This window comes from Manis javanica, chromosome 1 (assembly GCF_040802235.1).
Source record: "Manis javanica isolate MJ-LG chromosome 1, MJ_LKY, whole genome shotgun sequence".
In the NCBI taxonomy this organism is placed as follows: Eukaryota; Metazoa; Chordata; class Mammalia; order Pholidota; family Manidae; genus Manis; species Manis javanica.
In genome coordinates this window covers 195,967,247-195,980,515 of record NC_133156.1, presented here as the reverse complement: position 1 = coordinate 195,980,515, position 13,269 = coordinate 195,967,247, and the positions used below count along the sequence as shown (strand labels likewise).

The window sequence follows — 13,269 nt, the reverse complement described above, 5'->3', positions numbered from 1 at the left end:
GAGCTGTAGATTTTTGTCAGGAACTGGTCTTTAGTAAGGATAAGAATAACTGGAAAAAATGAATTGCCATTGGACAGAACACAGTGTGGGGTTGGTAGATCTCTGTATATTAGGCAAGATTGGATCCAGACAGCTAAGCTCTAATGGAAAGGAGCAGACAGGTATCACTGGCTAGACTGGCGCAGGGCTCAGACTCCAAGAAGGCAAGGGCACTAATGGGAGATGGAAGGCATTATGTAAGTCACAGCTGCTCCCTGCCCTGTTTTATGCAGCCTATTTGCTTTAGATCCACAGGTATTATGTAGTTGGTATCAGAGATATACAGGTAAGTTTTAGAGCAGAGATGCTGGGTGCTGGGGGTTGCATTATAAAGGGACAGGCCAGTGACATTAAGTACTTTAGTTTTTTTTCCCCTCCCTATCAAGCTGCCCCCAATCTGTCATTCTCTCTCAAAGATTTGGGCCAATTAGGAGGTCTCTGTTGCTGAACAACTCCCCACGTCTAATGGGAGCTGAGGTACAGAGACAGGACAGGCATTTCCTCTGTGGAGGAAGAGAAGCCCAGGTAGGAGAGAAGCCTCAGATCAAGTCAAAGGCTGGGCTGCTTCAGATATAGCATAAAGACAGTACACATAGGGATAAAAATATATCAGATCTTGGCTATTGCTATCAGTGTCAGGCCAGAGCTGACCAGATCCCTGCTGTCTTTGGAAAATGATGGCATTGATGAAGTGAAGGACAGAGACTCAAGTTCTGTACCATTTGGATTTGTGAGTTTCCCTCCAGTTGTCTTTCAAGTTCTGCTTAGATCAGGAGCCCTGGTTGGAAGCTAAGAGGGGTGAGGTTAGGTGGGTTCATGGTGTTCATTTTCAAATATGTTAGACCAGTAATGTGTGTGAGACTAGTAAGACAGTCCTGAACTTTGGGCATAATTTAATATGACAAACTGACCACTTGCTTTTTTTCTCTTTCCCCAAAATACTTCCAAACAAAAGTTATTATGTGGTATTAATCCCTAAGGCTAAAGGAAATGGGATGGGGGCACCAGTGGGTAACAAACTTAATAAAGTTTAGCAAGGTAAAAAATCAGAAAGAGAAGTGGTAACTAACAGAGCCAAACAGAAGAAGCTACCACTTACCGCCTTGCCAAGGGGTATACTGAGTAGAATCAAATAGATTCATCTGACAGAACCTCTAATGGTCTTAGATGTAGTGGGTACCATAGAAGGTGGCAGTCAGATAGGTATGAAGACTTCCAAAATACACTTATTCAGAAGGTTCAAAAGAACAGGAAGTTTTTAGATCCTGACCCCCTCTCCACCTGACATGAACATGTGATTCTCTCAATTGCCTCCTATCCTTTTCTTATGGAACTGATGTTTCTTCTTTGGAGAAATTAAGTGAGATCTATTCCCAGGGATATCATGTGTATAGCAGAGGCAAAAATAAAAATCACAGGGCTAAAGTAAAAATAAGGAGATTCAGTAGGTGCTCCTGAGGCAGAAGAGCAGAAAAGTACTATCCTGAGAAAAAGAATGACTCTTGGATGAAAAGATTTTTCAGGTCCTTATATTTGAAAGTCTCTTAGTGGGGAGGCGGGCGGTGGGGGGCAGGTAGTGTGGGACAGCTGAGAGGCTTTTTGTCTGGCTGATTGCTCTTTAGTGAAGCCTTCAAGGCAATATGCCTGGTTCATAAATTCCAACCTTCCATAGAAATTTTTAATTCTTCAGCTTGTAAATGTGAATATGCAAAGATGACATGGCATTAAAGAAAACTTTCAATGTGGAAGGAACACTGATATGGACAAATTGGGGGAAAAAAGCACAGAAAATTGATATAAGAAAATATCAAAATAACCATATTTAATATTCTTAGATTTAGGATGATAATACATTTATGAATTAAGAACAGGATGCTATGATAAAGGAATAATAAAAGAATAGATAAGAGGTCTTGTAAATAAAAACATACTTAAAGTAAATTCAAAGGAAGATTTGGAAGATAACTGTCATAGAAAGAAAATAAAAAGCAAACATGGAAAATAGATGAAAGGTATGAAAACTAGGAGATCAATCTATGAGGTTCAAATTCAATGTGAATTCTAGAAAGAGACCACACTAAAAGGAAGACAGGGAAATAATACCCCAAAAAAAAGTTTTTATGTTTTATAACTAATACAAAAAAACAAAACCCAAAAAATGTGTCTTTTAATCAAACATCAGAAAGACTTGTACTTCTAGAAGGGCACACTGAATACTTTAGTATATGGAGGCAAAACCTAGACCAAAGAAAACCATTGTAGAATTCCACAACATGGGAAGAGAAAGAAAGAAACAGAAAATAATTGGAGTCAGACAATGACTTTCTAGAAAACTAAGGAAAAATGCCTTTAAAATTAAGGAGTTAACCTTCAATGTAATATTTCATACCCAATCAAATGATCAGTCAAGTGTGAAATAAAATAATGATATTTTCAGGAATAAAGGTATTGAGAAATGTATTCCTTCCATCTAATCGTTCTTAGCAAGTTACTAGAGGATGTGCTCCAACAAAATGAATGAGTAAACCAAACCAAGAAAGAGGAGGACATATGTTTCAGAAAAAGAACAGTGTTGACCAGGGCAAGGAAAAGGGAAGTCTTAGGGTAATAGTTATGTAGCAGAGGTGGGGTTAGGACTAGGATGACTTGGAGATAAGTGAATTTAAACTATGCAAGTGAGAAAACTGGGCCATTACTATAAATAAAAAATGAAGTTGGTTAAAGTAAACATAATCATAGTAGATGATACTAAAAGTTTTAATTTAACTATACTTGCTTACCTTTATCAACCAAATTAGTTGATAAGCTTAAAATAGCTATCCTGTACTCCAGGAAGAGCTGTAAGTTACCCTAACTCTTGAAGACAGATAATTTGGGAAAGATATATATGCTCTTTTCTTCTCCTTGTTCCCTACCCCATTCCCTGGTCATTGATTATTCCTTGTTTGTATTATACCATTTTGCTTAACTTGTGTATTAGGCAGGGTTCTATGGAGAAACAGAACCAATATATATATATATGTGTGTGTGTGTGTGTGTGTGATATGTATCACACAGAAAGAGAAATATAAATATTTATTTTAAGGAACAATTGGGAGGGTGGCAAGTCTTAAGTTTGTCAGGCTGGCTAGCAGACTGAAAATTTAAGAGTTGATGTTGCAGTTTTGAGTTGGAAATTTGTAGGACAGGCCAGCAGGTTGGAAACTCAGGCAGAGCTTTTATGTTGTAGTCGTGAGGCAGATTTGCTTCTTTTTGGAAAACCACAGTCTTTGATCTTGGACCTTCAATTAATTGAATCCACATTATGGAAGATAATCTGCTTTACTGATTTTAAATATCAATACATACACAACTATCTTCACAGAAACATCTGGACTATGTTTGACCAAACATCTGGGTGCCATAGCCTAGCCAGGTAAACACATGAAATTAACCATCACGATCTGTTGTGAAATAACCATCATATCCTGTGTCTTGGTCAGCATGGGCTGCCATAACAAAATACTGTAGACTAAGTTAAACACAACAGGAATTTATTTCTCACATTTCTGGAGACTGGAAGTCCAAGATCCAGGTGCCAGCAGGGTTGGGTGTCTGGTGAGAGCTCTGTCCTGGAGCTGTAGACAGCTCCCTACTTGCTGTGTCATCAGGTGGCCTTTCCTTGGTGCATGCATGCACATGGGGAGAGGGAAAGGAGCAAGCTCTCTGGGGTCTCTTCTTGTAAGGACACTAATCCCATCATGAAGGCCCAACCCTCATGACCTCATCAAAACCTTATTATGTCCCAAAGTCCCCATCTCCAAATACAATCACATTAGGGGTTAGGGCTGCAACACAGGAATTTGACAAAGGTTGTGGGGGTCTGGGTACACAGTTGAGTTGGTAGCAAACAAAATGTAAGTCTGTTCTCATTTCTGGGAAACAGGAGGCAAATATTCATTGTGAGCCTTTTGGGTAAATCTGTCCTTTTGTTTCAGCACCTTTTGTATATCTAGTTTTGCTATTTAGGAGAAAAGACTGAGACGGTGAGGTGGAAAAATTAATATCTTGTGGGCTACTCTCACGATGTTTCCTCATCATCTGTAAGTATCCCTTGTAAACTTGGTTTGGGAAGATTTCATGCTTAATCAGTTTAGTCAGATAGACAGCTTGGAGAAAATTCACAGTATATGAAATAGATATAAGGTACCTCCATCCTTATACTATTCCTATTAGGTGAATTTAGAAACTCATTAATTTTTTTTACCTACTAGAACTTTTGAGTGTAAATGTAGTATTATTTCCAGGAATATGCCAAGCCTGGGTAGCATGTTTATGGATGTGGGAATTTTTTCTCTTTAGTGCTTCTCTGCTTACTAGCTCTTGGTATACTGCTTTCTGAGGATGACTGGTTAGAGTGGCCTGGGTTTATAGGAGCCCACATGGTCCCACCTGTGGCTGCAGGAGTTGGCCTGTTGCTGGGATGGGCTGGCTCTAGGGTCTATGGTGACTTTAGACTCTCCTATTTCCACAGAAAGGGTGTCTCTGTGTGCTGGGCTACCTGGGCTTGGTAGGGGAGTGAATCTATCTTTTCTATCCCCCTTGTGTCTTTTCTTGTTTCTGTGCTTTACTTAGGTGCTGTAATCACTCACCTGGAACCCTTGGCTCTTGTGAAAGTATTTTCTTGTGCAGGTAGTTCAAATTGATATTTCTGAGGAGGAGGGATGAATGCTAGAAATTCCTATGCTGCCATTTTGCTGACATCTGGAATCTAAAATTTGAAAGTAAAATAAATCCAAAAGAAACATGTCCATTTAAAATCCTTTTTAAACTACCTTGCAAATTGTCTTTTCCCCCTTCTAAGCAAAGCACATTCACTTAACATATGGTATCTGCCTCTCTTTCTTAGAACCTTTTCATTCTTTACAGCACTTTCAATTCAATTCTGCAGAATTTGATGATTCGTGTAATTTCACTGGCCTGACATGTGGTGTTGGCTCTGCCTTGGGCCAGCTGGGCAACAGCCCTTTATTCTTAATCCTGAGGTTATGTGGTTCAACTAGACTCATTACCCTTCCTTGAACTTCAGTTTTCTCATCCATAGAAAGAGCAGTTTAGATCTTATTTAAAGACATCTCAAGGACAGTTAACTTAGTGTTTGAAAATGCTTCATAGCTTTGGGTGAGCCACTTCTTAGTCAAAGAGTAAAATGCTTAAGGACCTGAACAATTTGCTAAGAGGGACAGGACTTGGTATCCAGCCATTGAGACAATCCCTGTTTCCTTCTTAAGTGTTAGAAAGACAATATCAATGAAAAATGACGTGGAAGTGTAAGACAAACACATCTAACAAAAATTATTTCTGGTCCATTCTCTATCTCTCTTTTTTTCTCACAAACTTATGGTGAGGAGACAGTACTATATGCTAATTATATTATTATTAACTAGGTACATTCACAAACTAATCAAACTTCATGTTCTCCTTTGGCAGTTGAAATCATTACCATTGATTCTTGACAACATGGGGGTTAGGGGAACCAACACCACATGCAGTTGAAAATCTGTATAACATTTGACTCCCCCAGAAATAACTGCTAACAGCCAGTGTTAACTGGAAACCATACCAATAGCATAGTTGATTAAGACATATTTTGCATGTTATATGTATTTTTATAATAACATAAGCTAGAGAAAAGAACATGTTTTTTTGAATTGTTACAGATCTCCCCAGAATTTTCCAGTGTACCTATTGAAAAAAAAAACCCATGTATAATTGGACTTGCACACTTAAAACCCTTGTTCAAGGGTCAACTGTATTTGTAAGATGGGTGAGCCACCAAAAATCCTACATTCCTTTTCTTTTTTGGATAAAATTTTAAATAAAGCAAAATGCATGTATCATGAGTGTACATTTTATGAATTTTGACATATAGTATTTCTATGGAATCAATACTTCAATGAGGATGCAGGATATTTCCATCACCCAGAAAGTAACCTTCTACCCCCTTATAGCCAATCCCTAAACAACTTAGACAACCACTGTTCTTATTACATCATGATAGATTAGATTTGCCTTTTCTTGAGCTTCAAATAAATAGAATCATGTGGTATTTAGTCATGTGTGTGGATTCTTTCACTGAAATAATGTTTTTGATATTAAGCCATGTTATTGCATGTATCAGTTCATTTTTTTTTTACAATATGTATTCTGTTGTATAAATACATGAATTTGTTTATTCCTGATTATGTTGATGGGTATTTGGGTCGTTTCTAATTTGGAGCTATTATGAATAAAGCCATGTACAGATTTTTTGGTGGATATGTATTTGTTCTGGGTGAATATCTAGGAGTGGAATTTCAGGTCATAGGATAAGTATAGGTGAACTTCATAAAAACTGCCAAGTAATTTCTGAAAGCAGTGGCACCATTTTATACTCCCTTCATCAGTGTATGAGAGTTTCATTTGCTCCATATCCTAATAAGCATTTAATATTTTCAGGCTTTTTAATTTTAGCCATTCTTTGGGAGTATATAATGGTATCTTGTTGTCATTTTCATTTTCATTCCTTTGATGAATAATGATGTTGAGCACTTTTTGTTGTATGTATTGATTGGCCATTTATATATATTTTTAGTGAAGTGCCTGTTCTTATGTTTTCCTCTTTATTAGATTGTTAATCTTGTTTATTGAGTTGTTGGCACTCTTTATATTCTGCAGTTAACTCATTTGTCAAATCTATGTGTGACACAAATATAGTGAATATTTTCTCTCATTCCTTAGCTTGACTTGTCATTTTCTTAACGTCCAGATGAACAGAGTCCTTAATTTTGATCACGTTCAATGTTATCAGTTAAAAATTTTTTTGTTTGTATTTGTTGTTTCCTTTCCAAGATTTCTTTGCCTATTCCATGATTGAAATTGTTACCCCTATGTTTTAAAATGGAATTTTTATCATTTTAGATTTTACCTTTAGATCTATGATCCATTTCAAGTTATTATTTTATCATGTAAAGTTTGAGTTTTTCTTGTTTTTCTTTTTCAGATGCTTATCGAGGTTCTAGCACGATTTGTTGAAAAGAACATTCTTTTTCCATTCAGTTACTTTGGCACCGTTCTCAAAGATCAATTGGCCATATATGTGTAGATCTTTTTCTGTACTCTATTCTGTTGTATTTGTCTATCCTTATGTTAATACAACAATGTCTTGATAATTGCAGCTTTTCCATAAGTATTGAAATCAGATAGCATGAGTCCTTGAAATTTTGTTGTTTTTGATTAAAACTGCTTTTCTCCTTGGGGATCAAATATATCTGAGAATCAACTTATCAGTTTCTATAAAAAAAAGCCTTATGGGATTTTGATTTGTGTTGTGTGGAATCTATATATCTTATATCTTAATAACACTGAGGGTTTCTTTTTATCTTGTATTCATTTAGGTCTCATTCATTTGTCTTAGCAGTTTTTATATTTTTCAGAATAGTGGCCTTGTATATCTTTTGTTCAATTTATTCCTGAAGATTTTATTTTTTTATAGTATTGTTAATGGCATTGAAATATTTTTCATTTTTCTCTGCTAGTATATAGAAATATAATTGATTTCTTATACTCTATAATACTAAATTCTCTTCTAGTAGTTTTTTAGTAAAAAATTTAGGATTTTCTGTGCAAAAACTAATGAAGATAATTTTAAACTCTTACTTTCTAATCTAATTACTTGTTTTTATTGCCTTAATATCCATGTTAGGAACTCAAGTATTATGTTGAATAGAAATGATGAGAATCCTACCTGATCTTAGAGGAAAAGCATTCAATATTCCGCAATGTTTCTGTCACATTTTTTCTTTATCAGTGTGATTGGTTTTATTCAATTAACCTTTCCTCAACTATGTATTTTACTTGTTTTGTGGTGTTTATTATCCATCAGTAGCATTAGTGTTTTGAGAGCCAGTTTGTACAAAGCAGAAATAACCTTAGCTACCTTAACAGGAGGTAATATTTAAGAATTCTAAAAGATGGAAGACCATCATCAAATTTTGTAGGAGTCAATACTCAGATCTTGAAACAGCTGGCTAGCTATCTTTTTATGTTTTACATTTTAGTTGTAGAAGTTATATAGATGTATACATTTAAAATGTTTTAAAGGAAATCCTTGGTGTAAATAATTAACTCTATAGTGTATCTTTCATTATCTAGGAGAGGTAAGGACTTTTTCAAAAATATAAAACCATAATAGAATTATTACACAACGCCAAAATTAACATTAGTTTCACTGTCCTAAAAATCCTCTATTCTCCATCATTCATCCTTCCTGACCCCCAACCTCTAGTGACCACTGATCATTTTATTGACTCCATAATTTTTCCATTTCCTTCATGTCATGTAGTTGGAATCATACATTACATAGCCTGTTAAGATGGGCTTCTTTCACTCATAACATGTGTTTAAGAGTCCTCCATTTCTTCTTTTGGCTAATAACTCATTTCTTTTTAGTGGTGAATAATATACCATTCCCTGGGTATACCACAGTTTGCCAGTTTATTTACTGAAGGACAAACGGATTACCTCTAGGTCTTGAAATTTATGAATAAAGCTTCTGTAAACATCTGTGTGCAGGTTTTGTGTGAATGTTTGTTTTCGACTCCTTTGGATGAACACCAAGGACTCTAATTGCTGGGTCATATCATAAGAATATGCTTAATTTTGTAAGAAATTGCCAAACTATGTTCCAAAATGGCTGTACCATTTTGCATTCTCATCAGCAATAACTGAGAGTTCCCGTTGCTACATGTTCTGGATTTGGGCAATTCTTACAGAGATGTAGTGGTATCTTGTTTTAATTAAGATGTGGACATACATGAAACATTTTCTCATGTGTTTATTTACCATCTATATATCATCTTTGGTGTGGATTCTGTGGAGATCTTTGGCCCATTTTTCTAATCAGATTTCTTATTGTTGAGTTTCAAGTGTTTTTTGTGTATTTTGGGTAACAGTCCTTTATCAGATGTGTCTTTTGCAAATATTTTCATCCAGTTTGTGGCCTAGTCTTCTAATTTTCTGACACTGTCTTTTACTGAGCAGAAGTTTTTAACTCTAATGAAGTCCAGCTTATCAATTGTGTTTTTTCAAGGATCATGTATATAGTGTTGAATCTAAAAAGTCCTATATCCAAGGTCATCCAGGTTTTCTCCCATTCTGTAAGACTTTAAGAGTATTGCATTTTACCTTTAGACTCTGTGATCCATTTGGAATTAATTTTTGTGAAGGGTATAAGGTCTGTTTCTAGATTCATTTTCTTGCAGATGCATGTCCAAGTGTTTCAGCACCCCTGTCACTTTTTTGTAGCTATCCTTTATAATGCTGTTCCCTTGTAATCCAGTTTCCTGAATTTTTAATGTGTATGGATATTAATTTTGTCAAACATTTTTCTGTGTGTCTTGTAATGATACAGTTTTTCTTAATTCTGTTAAAGTGAATTATACTGATTTTTGATTGTTAAATCAAATTTGTATTTGGAATAAACCCTACATGGTCATGAAATATTTTCTTTCCTACATTTTGTTGGGTTGGGATTTTCTACTTTTTAAAGCTTTTTTAAAGTCTATTTTTATGAAGAATTTTGATATGTTACTTTAGAAAAATCATTCTTTGGCTTTGGTAGCCGTTATGCTCACTCTTCCTGAATCAATAGTGGTAATTTGTGTTTTTCACAGGATATGTCTTTCAGCTAAGTTATTAAAATTACTGGAATGTAGTTGCTGCTATCTCTAGGATCTATAGTGTTATGACATCTTTTCTTTCTGATATTTGCAATTCTTATTTTCCTTTTGTAAAAATCAGTATTGATGGGGATTTATCAGTTGTACTAATCTTTTAGATGAACCACCTTCAGCTTTGTTCATTTTTTTCTATTTGTATGATTTCTGTTTCATTAAATTTTATTTTCTTTATCATTTCCTTCTAATTATTTTGGGTCTAATTTTCTTTTTCCTTTCTCTAACTTCTAAAAGAGGAAACTTAGGTAATCAATTTTAAACTTTTTATTTTTTCTAAGTATTTGAAGCTCTACATTTCCCTTTAAGCCTTGCTTTATCTGTATCCCATACATTTTGAAATATTGTGTATTTATAATTAATATTAATTTTCTACGTAATTTTATTGTTTTGATCAATAAGTTATTTATAAGTGTGTTTAATTTTTAAATACTTGGGATTTTGTAGATAGATATTCATTTCTAATTTGATTCCATTGCCTTTATATAGTCTATGATAAGTCAACAATTTGAAATTTATTGTGATTTTCATTGTTACTTCTTGAGTAATCTATTTGCATTTGAAATGAGTGGTAATGCTGACATTTCTGGATGTAGTGGCTTTTAAAAATACATTAGTTGATAGTGTTGTTCAAACATAAACCCTTGCTAATTTTTATTCTACTGTTTTGTCTATTATTGAGAGAGATGTGTTGGAATATTCTACTATGATTGTAGGTTTGTCTCTTTCTTCCTTCTATCAGCTTTTTCTTTCTTTACTTTGAAGTGCTGTTATTATGCACATAAGTTTTTATAACTATTATATCTTCTTGAAAAATCTACTTTTTTATCCTGTGTATAAGGAATTAACCTTATACACAGTATTATGCTTTGTCTTAAAGTTTTCTTGTTAATATATTCACACCAGCTTTTTATGCATATTATTTGCATGGTACTTATTTTTCTGTCCTTTGACACCATATATTTCTTTATATTAGTCTCTTTTGGGCAGCATAAAAGCACTTTTGCTTTTTCATCCAATCTGGCAGCCAGCACTTTTTAGTTAGAGTATATCATCCATTTCCATTTAATGTATTTTTTTGTATGGTTGAGTTGTAACTTTTCACAGTTTGTTTTCTATTTGTCTTACCTTCTTTTTCTTCTTTTATTTTTCTTGCTTTGCTTCATTTTTATTCAATCTAATAATGGGACTAATTCCTGTTAGATTAATCAAAAAGTTTAGCTCTAACCCTTTATATTTTAAATTCACTGCTATGAGAATTAGTCTATCATATTGAATTTATCTCAGAGTTTGTACTATACACTTCATGTACAGTGTAAGATTGATGATATAATTATATTTGCTCCCTTTGTCAATGTGTGTTGTGTTATATATTTTACTTCTGTATGCATTATATACTGCAATCAATGTTATTGTTTTGTCTTTAAATAGTAAGGGATTTTTTGATGAAATCAAGAAAAAAAGTTGTCTTTTGTATTTACCTACATATTTACTAATTGTGGTATTCTTCTTTCATTCCTGTACTGTGAGCATTAAACTGGTATTGTTTTCCTTTAGCCTGCAGAAATCTGTAGTGCAGTCTGTTAGAGATGAGACTTCTTAGATTTTTGTCTCTCTGCACATGTCTTTATTTCATTTTCAGTTTTGAAAGACATTATTCACTGTGTATAGAAATATGGGTTGTCAGGGTTTCCCCATCCCCAGTAGTATAAAGATGATGTTTTATTGTGTGGTCCTCATTTTTTCTGACATGAAGTCATCTGTAATTTAAATCATTGTTCCCAGTAATGTCTTTGTTTTCACTGACTACTTTCACAATTTTCTTCATATGTTTCATTTCCACCAGTTTGACAACATGAGGCTAGTTGTGATTTTCTTTGTTTATCTCTCTGATACACTGTGTTTCTTGGATCTGTCAGTATATGTTTTTCATCAAATTGGAAAATATTTAGCCATTATTTCTTTAAATATTTTTCTGCCCCATTCTTTGTTGTCTCTTCTCTTCCAACAGGTACATATGTCAGACCGCAGGTATTAGGACTGTCTTCACTAAGGCTCATTTTAATTTTTAAATACTTTTATCAAAGTTGTTCAAATTGGATAATTTCTATTGCTCTGTCTTCAAATTCACCAAACCTCTATTCTGTAGTCTACAGTCTGCTATTAAGCCCATTTGGTAAATTTTAAATTTTACATGTGTTGATTTGAAGTACTAGCATTTGTTCTCTTTATATTTGTCATGTCTCTGGTGAGATTTCTCCATATGTTCACCCATATGCCCATATTTTCCTCTAAGCCCTTGAATGTACTGAAAATAACTATTTCAAAATCCTCTACTCATTCCTACATCTGGGTCATCTCTTGGTGTCCTTATATTGGATGCTTATTTTTATGTATTATGAGTCACATTTTCCTACTTCTTTGTTGACTGACTGGGTTTTCTTCTGGCCAGTACTTAAAGTACTGGTGAACCCTCTTGATCCTGTCAGACTTGGCTTTGTTCTCTGTTAGGATTGCCCTTAGTCTTAGGGTATGACCCTTACTTTAGAAAGTGATGTGTTCTCCAAAGATGTGGCCCTTCTATGGTCTTAACTGAATGCTAAGGCGTTTGGTGCATTTTCTGCACTGCAGCAGATCTGCAGTGTCTCTCAGCATAGTGCAACATCTGGTATCTTTGCTCATCTCTCAGCCTTGCTGCGGCTACTCTCTGGTTCTGACAGAGGCTCACTCCACACTTGTGCAACCTAGCCCATAGTCAAGGACCACTGGGGAGACCTTCAAACTCCTGGGTCTCCCCCTACAAAGCTACCACCCAGTTCACTTCCCAGGCCCAGAGGGTCCAGTTGCTTCAGGGGCTGCAAACTCCAATCTCCATCTCCTCAGCTCAGGGACACAGTATTCTGTTTGGGTTCCACCTTCCTGTGCCAATTCCAGAAAGTGCTGCTAGGTAGATAGCCAAGGCTCACCTTGTGGGCTTCCTTTCTCTCGAAGATTACTGTTTTCCATTGCCTGTTGCCTAAGGTCTGAAAACAGTTGCCAGTATTCTGTCCAAGTCTTTAGTTGTTTATGCCTGGGGGCAAGTCTAGTTCTAATTATTCCATCATGACTAGAAGTAGAAGTAATATTCTCTGTGTAATGCATGTTAGAGTTACATGACTGATTCTCTGTTATCCTGCATTCTTTTTCTATCAGACCTATGACAAGCCCAGCATTTAATACCCAGTATATATGTGGGTCTTCTTTCTTGGCTCCAGGCCTGCTATTTTTCCTTCATTTTCTCACCTTTACCTTTTTTGAATTCTTTCCCTTTTCACTGTTTGCCTGCTTTTTAGAAACAGGACATTGAAGCACCTAGCACACAATGTTCTGTGCATATAAATGTGAAATACTTTTGGGACTGTGAAGTTTTCTTCCCAATTTGGAACAGAACTTGAGCCCTCTTATATTCCTTTTCTGCTACCTTCAAGTTTTCCCTTTT

At 35.1% G+C, this 13,269-nt stretch overlaps 1 protein-coding gene across 7 annotated transcripts in view; it reads left to right on the top strand.

Moving 5' to 3' along the window:
* Nucleotides 1–13,269, top strand: part of CCDC85A (coiled-coil domain containing 85A) — a 189,708-nt gene that overhangs the window by 82,481 nt on the left and 93,958 nt on the right. The gene's annotated exons all lie outside the window — the stretch shown is intronic.